This window comes from Castor canadensis, chromosome 3 (assembly GCF_047511655.1).
Source record: "Castor canadensis chromosome 3, mCasCan1.hap1v2, whole genome shotgun sequence".
NCBI lineage: Eukaryota > Metazoa > Chordata > Mammalia > Rodentia > Castoridae > Castor > Castor canadensis.
The window spans coordinates 55,433,872-55,442,733 of record NC_133388.1 but is presented as its reverse complement, the minus strand read 5'-3'; the positions used below and the strand labels follow the sequence as shown (position 1 = coordinate 55,442,733).

The 8,862-nt window shown below is 41.5% G+C and overlaps 1 pseudogene; it reads left to right on the top strand.

Moving 5' to 3' along the window:
• The first annotated feature begins 5,353 nt into the window (after positions 1-5,353).
• On the top strand, positions 5,354-6,018 carry LOC109678694 (RNA polymerase II subunit A C-terminal domain phosphatase SSU72 pseudogene; annotated as a pseudogene).
• Positions 6,019-8,862: the final 2,844 nt, after the last annotated feature.

The following is an 8,862-nucleotide window of genomic DNA, read 5'->3' as shown; positions in this document are numbered from 1 at the left end:
TTTGCATTTCACCATCTCACATTTCGCAACAGGGACCCAGGTTCAGTGAAAGTCATGCTGTGATTCCCACAAATAAGGTATAGAGTAGAAGTGAAGCTAGCATTTTCCTTTCAGATAAATGTATAATTAAAACCCTGATTCATGGATTTGCTAATTGAACTTCCTGCTGTGGACATAGGACTTACTTGGCAAGAAGAATAAGAAACTGTTACAGAGAACTCAAATTGCCGTATTTTTTTAAGTACTTCAATATACTTGTCTTTGACAAGTAATTAGAAATGAAAGAATGAGTGGGAGATTATTCAAGAAGGAGGTACAGGAGAAAAATGGTTGCAGAAATATGATAGGTGCTTCTCAAATGAGAAGGGAGTTCAACTAGCATAATGGGGCTCTCTGCTCTTGAAACCCAAGAGTTCATTTAAGCAGCAAGGAGTTGTCTCCTTTCAATCACAGCATGGACAGCAATGTCAGCCCTCAGCCACCTCCGGCTGTTTGAGCCCTCACTGCCAAGAATTGTGTCAGCAGCCCACATCCTGCTAAGCAATGGAGTTTGCAAATTACAGAGAATGTTCCTAACCCTGGGGCAGAAGCACAAGGCTACTCCTGAGCAGTGCCACTCAGGCAGACCCCTTCCATCGACCCTTCTCAGATCTGCACAAGCATCTTGAGAATCTGGCTTTCCATTTGCTTCTTCTCCACACTAAACTCTGAACTTCAGCTGACTGGCTTGTTCCTGCTTCGTAACCTCATTCCTATAAGCCCTAGCTTTAGTACATAGTAAATACTCAATAAATACCTGCTAAATTTACGAATGATTACACCATTTCCATCTTTTCTCAATCTTGATTTTTTTTGAAAATTTAGCATAGTACTTGCAAACCTATTTCCCATCCCACATTCCCTGGATCCATTACTCTGTCTACCAGAATCTCAATGTCTTCCTGGAACTTCACCAGATTTACCACCCACTTAGTCTTAATCTCCAGTGGGTGGTACCTTCTTGGGAATGCTCCCTTAGTGACTTCTCACTAATGCTTTTATTCTCCACCTCTAAATGCAATTATCCTCTTCATTCCCAGCATTTGTACAGCCATAGATGACTCTATGTCATCTAGACAGAGTACAACTTAGTATTCCCAAAGTCTATTCTGGTCTGTGGGATGTTATTAGATATTACAAGAGAAAAATCTGTGAGTGAGTAATGTGTGAGAACATCATGTATCATTTTTTCATCATTGAGATTCACATCATTGAGAAGTTCTGGAGAGAAGGAGTCACAGACAAGAGATGGCAAAATTATCTACAAAGATTTCTAAACATTTCAATATAGGCCCCTTCATCGTGCAATGTCTATCAACATCCCATAGTGCTGTATTCCCTACAATACACTTTGGAATATACTAATATAATTGCATTCTGGGAGCAAATTCTAAAATCAAATGTGGAAACCACAATGGCAACAGAGTCATCAATATTCTGGTCAGTGGAAGTGAAGGAAGAATTTGTGAACAAGGGGAGCTTGGTGCTTGATCTCCAGGAAGGAATGCAAGGAATTGGAAAACAGGAAGCGGGAGGTGCTTTCAAAGTGCTAAGTCTGAAACTTCTTCACATTGGTAGTGAAAACTGAAAAGGGGGAGACACTTATAGGATATGTTGTGTCCATATGCTTGTAAGATAAGTATTTCAGGGGTAGGATCGCCCATTGCCAGTGATGACAGTCCGTAAACCAAGTAATCAACATACAACCCCCGGTAGAGTTGTCTTGAAAAAATTCTTCCGTAGGTAAGAAGTAATCTATTCTAGGGTCAGCAGCCATAGCTCATTGCCCAAAAAAAAAAATTTAAGCTTCTTTTTAAATTCTTGGCTCCCACACAAGGGAGGGGTGAGGATAGGTAAGACACCTAAAAAACTAGCTAGCATTTGTTGCCCTTAATGCAGAGAAACTAAAGCAGATACCTTAAAGCAACTGAGGCCAATAGGAAAAGGGGACCAGGAACTAGAGAAAAGGTTAGATCAAAAAGAATTAACCTAGAAGGTAACACCCACGCACAGGAAATCAATGTGAGTCAATGCCCTGTATAGCTATCCTTATCTCAACCAGCAAAACCCCTTGTTCCTTCCTATTATTGCTTATACTCTCTCTACAACAAAATTAGAGATAAGGGCAAAATAGTTTCTGTGGGGTATTGAGGGGGGGAGCGGGAGGGGGTGGAGTGGGTGGTAAGGGAGGGGGTGGGGGCAGGGGGGAGAAATGAACCAAGCCTTGTATGCACATATGAATAATAAAAGAAAAATGAAAAAAGAAAAAAATAAATAAATAAATAAATTCTTGGCTCCCTTGAGCCCAATTTTTCACATTCTGATTAAACATTCCTCTATCTGCTTTTGCTCTTATGAAATCCTCAAACAACTAAAATACCACTTAAAAGAAAATGGTGTCCAGATTTGCTATTTACCTTTCTGGTTTCTACCTATAATGTAAGCACATTTATCTCTCTAGGGATTTGTAGAGTTAAACTGAATAAATCTCTCACTTTAATAATACAGCCCCATGGTAATTTAAATCTCAGCTATTTCTGAAACATCATATTGGTAAAGTAATCCTACTACATAGGGTTTTCCTTTTCACATATATGCCAAAATGAGATGTACTCACTAAATTGTACCCCAGGCACTGAACAGCAGTCTGCTATTAGTAAGAAAGGTTGTAAAGATACCTGTTCTGCCAAGTGCTTGCATATTTAAATTTCTAAAAGCCTGAGATGACAGACTATCTGTTGTGTGTCTAAAGATAAAAGTGTCTACCTTCATTTTAACCAGGCAATGAACAGCGTGGAACTTGAGTGATGCTAATCCCCAGCTAGGCTTTCTGCCTTCATAATTGAGTTGCTGTTTTGTCCAAGAAAAGAGGTAGGATTTATTTCCCAGAAGTCATAAATAACAATTTTTCTGTAATTCCTTTTTAGTTCTAACATGCACAATATAAGATTCACCTCTCCTACTAAAAGAATGTATAATCTCTTCTCTTGCCCCATGTGGAACCTTTACCCCTGCTTTGAAAACTGTGTTGAAGCCCTCACCTTTCAAGGGAAAAACTCCTTTCACTATAGAAAGGTCTCCCAAGGTACTAGATCCATGACTGCATATGCTGCTGTATTAGCATGGGGGAAATTCAACCTCACCTCTTCATCCTCTTCCACTCTTGCAAATCCCTGAAGCACTGAACTCTGGGCATGTGATGGTGGCAGAATTGTACAATTGACTCATGCCCACCCAGGAGTTATAGTCTTTGGCATATAAATTATTTTTTGTTCTTTTCATAAATGTTCTTCCCCAACCAAGTTTGAGCTAATCACCATGCTGTTTGTGTGACTGAATTCAAAATTGGAATTGCTCAGTAACAGTAATTACTTTGAACTTTCATTCACCCATACACATTGCACACCTACAAAAGGGCAGAGAAGGAGAAAATTGTTTTTTAAAAAAAATACATTTGTTTTCCTTTACTTTCTCCTTTAAGATAAACTGCAGTCCTTGGTCAAAATATAAGTAAAATCTACTATTTTAATTCCTTCAATCAGAAAATATCTATTAAATACTCAGCTAAGTCTTGGAAAGCTCAGCCTACTCTGTATATCAGTAGTTCTCAAGTGGATATGATTTTTGTCCCCTCTCCAGACTTTCAGCAATGTCTGGGGACATTTTGGTTGTCACAGCTGGAGGAAGAGGGCTCGTGGAACCAAGCAGGTTGAAGCTGGGGATGTTACTAAGCAACCTATACTGCACAGGACAGCCTCCCACAACAAAGATTTATCCAGCCCCAAGGTCAACAGTGCCCAGGTTGAGAAACGCTGCCATGAACTACAAATGTGGTTAAATAGTAATTCGAAATACTAACTTATTTTTGTTCCCTGATTTTTCCCTTTCTTGTCTACCACAGTCAGCTCTATATTCCTTGCCCGGTGGCAAACAGGTGTTCAGCCGAAAACTAGAGACCTACAAAGCTTTCCAACTTTTGTGGGAAGAGAATTTGAGATCAAAGATTGAATTTCTTATAGAAACTTGAAAGGGGAAAGGTTTCCCCAAGAGTGGTGCTTCTGGATCATAGGAAGTAGAGAAGTGGGGTGGGGGGGTGGGGTCTGTGTGTCCCAAGCTTTGCTTCCTGCTGATATTCCCCAATAAGCTGAAAAGGAGGAAGTGACTAGCTTTCATGTACCGGAATCACGGCAACTTTGCTAAAGACACACTCCTGGAACATGACCCGAGAGCCACCAGACCTACAGTATGGACATCTGCACAAAACCTACCACTGCAAGGCCTTGGGACTCCTTACTAACTATAGCACAATCTTGGGGCAGGTTTTGGGGAGGGATTCGAAGAATGACTATGTTTTATCACTGTGACAAAATACCTCAGCAACTTGAAGTGTTATGGGAAACTTGAACAGAGACACGGGACTCTGAGGCAAAGAAGCAATGCTTTATTGTGCCAGCACAAACTCAGCAGACTCGTGTCCAAAGGCTGAACCCCAAAGAACAAAGGGATTTCACCTTATGTACCCTTGCAAACAGGTTACAGAGGCAATACAATTAAAAACAAACAAACAAACAAACAAGGTTTAACCCATCTATGGTTACATGCAACTCTATAGGCTACTTCATTCTAGTGCTAAGTGTCCTTCTGCCCCTAGCACTACGTGACCTTTTTCATGTTTGGATTCTTTAGGTTTTATCTCTCTGCTATGCCATCCCTTCCCCCTGCTACTTTATCAGGACACAGGCCTGTCTGTTTCTCTTCTGGTCCTCCTGCCTGCTGCAAAGGAGAGAAGCTTTGTTTTGTCTCACAGGTTCAGAAGTTTCAGTCCATGGTCAGCTGACTCCATTGCTTTTAGGCATGTGCAAGGCAGAGCATCGTGACGGAAGGGCACAGTGAAGGAAAGCTGCTCATATCAGGGCATCCAGGAAGCAGCAAGGGAAGAGAACAGGGGGCAAGACATATCCTTGCAGGGCCTACCCCGGTGACATACTTTCTCCAACTAGGCCCCATCTCCTAGTTTCCACCACCTCCCAATAACATCTTTAAATTTGAATTCATCAATGGATTAGCCCACTGATGAGGTCACAGTCCTCATGATCCAATCACTTCCCTAAAGCTCATGCCTGCTGTGTGCCTAGCACTGCAGTACATTAAAGGCTCTCTGTCACCTATGTGCCCAGGTTTCCTTTTCTATGAAATGAGGGTAATGGTACATACCCAATAAGATCATTGTGCAGCTATTTACAATAGCCAAGCTGTGGAAACAGCCAAGACGCCCCACAACCGACGAGTGGATCAAGAAAATGTGTTGGGAAGTCTGCGGCTGGGTGGGAGCTTCGCAGCGGCAGCAGTGGACCGTGCGGCCGCCGTCATGCCGTCGTCGCCGCTGCGAGTGGCGGTGGTGTGCTCGAGTAACCAGAACCGGAGCATGGAGGCGCACAACATCCTCAGCAAACGGGGGGTTCAGTGTCTGGTCTTTTGGAACAGGAACTCATGTGAAGCTCCCAGGACCAGCACCCGACAAGCCCAATGTCTATGATTTCAAAACCACATATGACCAGATGTACAATGATCTTCTCAGGAAAGACAAAGAACTCTATACACAGAATGGCATTTTACATATGTTGGACAGAAATAAGAGAATCAAGCCCCGGACGGAAAGATTCCAGAATTGCAAGGACCTGTTTGATCTGGGATCCTCACTTGTGAAGAGAGAGTCTATGACCAGGTGGTGGAAGATCTGAATTCCAGAGAACAGGAGACGTGCCAGCCAGTGCATGTTGTCAACGTGGACATCGAGGACAACCATGAAGAGGCTACCTTGGGGGCATTCCTCATCTGTGAGCTCTGCCAGTGTATCCAGCACACAGAGGACATGGAGAAAAAGATTGATGAGCTCCTGCAGGAGTTCGAGGAAAAGAGTGGCCGGGCCTTTCTGCATACTGTCTGTTTCTACTGAGCTGCCCTAAAGGGCGCCCTGCACGGCTGCCCTGCACAGCCACCTTCTGGAGCCCTTTCATTAATGCATTTTCCCTCCTGAAACTTGTTTTTACTCCTAGGTGTTATGCCAGTGGACGGTGGTAGTACCCCAATGTAATATACATATGGAATGAGGAGTATACAAAAATGTCAGGTTAAAAACCATTGTTCTCAACCAAAAGCAAAAAAGATGGTTTACCCCATGGACCCCCTAGTGTGTGCCTGTGGTTGGCCTGTCTGGCCCTTTTCTCTCCAACTTGACTGTATAAATGCTTAAATAAAGCAATGGGCTGTATCTTATTAGGAAAGAACCTGGAATTGCCTAATAAATAGATCTGCTGATAGTCAAAAAAAAAAAAAGAAAGAAAGAAAATGTGGTATTTATACACAATGGAATTTTATCCAGCCACAAAGAGGAATGAAATTTTATCATTCGCAAGTAAATGGATGGAACTAGCAAACATCATCTTAAGCAAAGTTAGCCAGGCTCAGAAAATCAAAAACTTCATGTTCTCCCTCATATGTGGATTACAGACCCAAAACAAAGCAGTAATATTATTGGACATGGGTCACACACTAAGGGGAGAATGCACATGAAAGAAATAGGGAAAGGAAAGGAAACAAAACCTGAATGTGGTTGATGTAGAGATTCGCCCCTGTAGAGGAGCGAATGAAATAATCTTAAACTGGCAGAGGTCACTATGGGAAGGGGACCAGGAAGTAGTGAAAAGATAAGGTAGAGATGAGCCAATGTGGGTTGCAATACATAAGTGCATGGAAGCAATGCTAGGAATCTCTCTGTATAGCTATCTTTATCTCAAACTAGCAAAAAGTGCTATGTCTTTCTTATTATCTCTTATGTTTTCTCTTCAACAAAATTGGAGAAGAAGAGGGAGGGAATAGGTTCAGCCCGGAAGTGGCAGGGGATTTGGGGGGGGGGCACAAACAATGTATACACTTGAGTAAATGCAAAAATGATAAAATAAAAGGAGAAGAAAAAAAATCATTGTGCAGCTCAGTCAACATAAGTAAAATGTTTTAAATGTGCCTATAATCTTGTTACCTATAATCTCAGTATCACTTTTCAAAATATTTGCCAATTTCTTAAGTAAAAATAATATATTGTTGCTTTAATTTTTGTTATTATTGTTGCTTTGAGATTCCTTTGGGGGGATTGAAGACACCTGCCTAAGTACTTCTTGTTTGAAGTCTCTATCGATGACCTTTGCTCACAAAAAGAAAACTAAGAAATCCCTCATAATGCCTTTTGTGACTCATCCTAGTTAGTGATTCTTAAAGTAGCTAGAAACTTTTTAATATGTCTTTGAGGCTCAAAATTCAAACATGTTTGTTACTCCATTTGGACTTTATGGCAATTATCACTTGCTTTCTGCAAGGCCGGGAGAAAAAGAAACAACTAGCATAAGTTCGATTTTTTTTTTTTTTTTTTTTTTTTTAGTGCCTTTCAGCATTATCCACACCTGAATCAGCCTGCACTGGTCTAGAAAGGCTTATCACCTGTTATTTAACTGAGTAAACCAGAAATAGTAAAGAACTTTGTTCAAGGGAACAAGGTCTGCTCCTAAGACACTCAGACACATTCTTGGCGCTCCCCAACACGCTTCCCCAATCACCTGACTTCCTGGAGGACCATCTTCAAAAGGCTGGGGTGCTCCCCAGACCTCCTAACTCACAATTTCAGATGATCAGACCCTAGAATCTGCCTATCTCACAAGCTTCTCCACTGATTGTCAGACTCAGAGTGCTTTAAAGTATATTTGGGGGCTGGAGGTGACTGGAGTGTTAGAACACCTGCCTAGCAAGCACAAGGTCCTGAGTTCAAACCCCAGTATTACCAAATAAGTAAATAAAATATATCTTGTATACCAAAGCATGAGGTTTGCAGTCTGTTTTACAAAGAATTAAACACAAGTAGAAATCCTTCATAAAAGGTCTGACTGGTACCTATCAAATTTGAAGAAATGTAATTTGCATTTAAGCATGGATCTCCCAATAAGTTATTAACTCACCCACACAGATAGACCTGCTGCCCCTCCTCCCAAGTGCTCCACCTCTGCTTCTTGTGTGACCTTAACAAGTGACATGCTAAGCCTCTACTTCCTCATTTGTAAAGGGAGAAGGTCATGGTACCCCTCCCTCCCATGCAATCATTCCAAGAACCAACTTAGACTAGCTATGTTCAGTCTAACACAATTTCTGGCAACAAAAACATTGGCAGTTATCAGTAAGATGAAAAATTCTGCAGCTGAGGAGAAAGAGAAAAGCATCCATAGTAACATCTTATAATTATTAAGCACCACAGTTTACAAACTGCTTCTACAGGCAGTATCTTATTTGATCTTCTTTTGCTGGCAATAAAGGGCTAGGAGTTTCCAGCAATAGTGAAATTGAGACCTCCACATAGTTTCTCCAGATTCTTCCTACCATTGAAGAAAGAATCAAGAGATGAAGCAAGACAAAGTAAAGAATTGAGAGGATTTTTACTTTAGAAAAAAAGGACACACTGAAGAGGGAGTGCAGGCTTTTTAAGAGAGAGATACACACCACCCAGGATTTCGGATAATAACTTATGGGCAAACTTTAATGGAGAGGAGGATTATTCATGAGTGAAGGTGGGGAAAAGGTGAGGGATTCCAGAAATGAGTTGGAATTTTTTCAGGGATAAGTTCTATTTCCCTTTTTCATCCTTACATGGAGCTTTTTGGATGTGCCATAGAGTCAGGTGCATGATGGGAACAGCCAATTCTGCAAGACTAGGGGTATGGAGCCACCATTATAGTGAAGCAAGGTCATCTGGGTTGGGCATGCTGATCTCAGCCAGTTTTG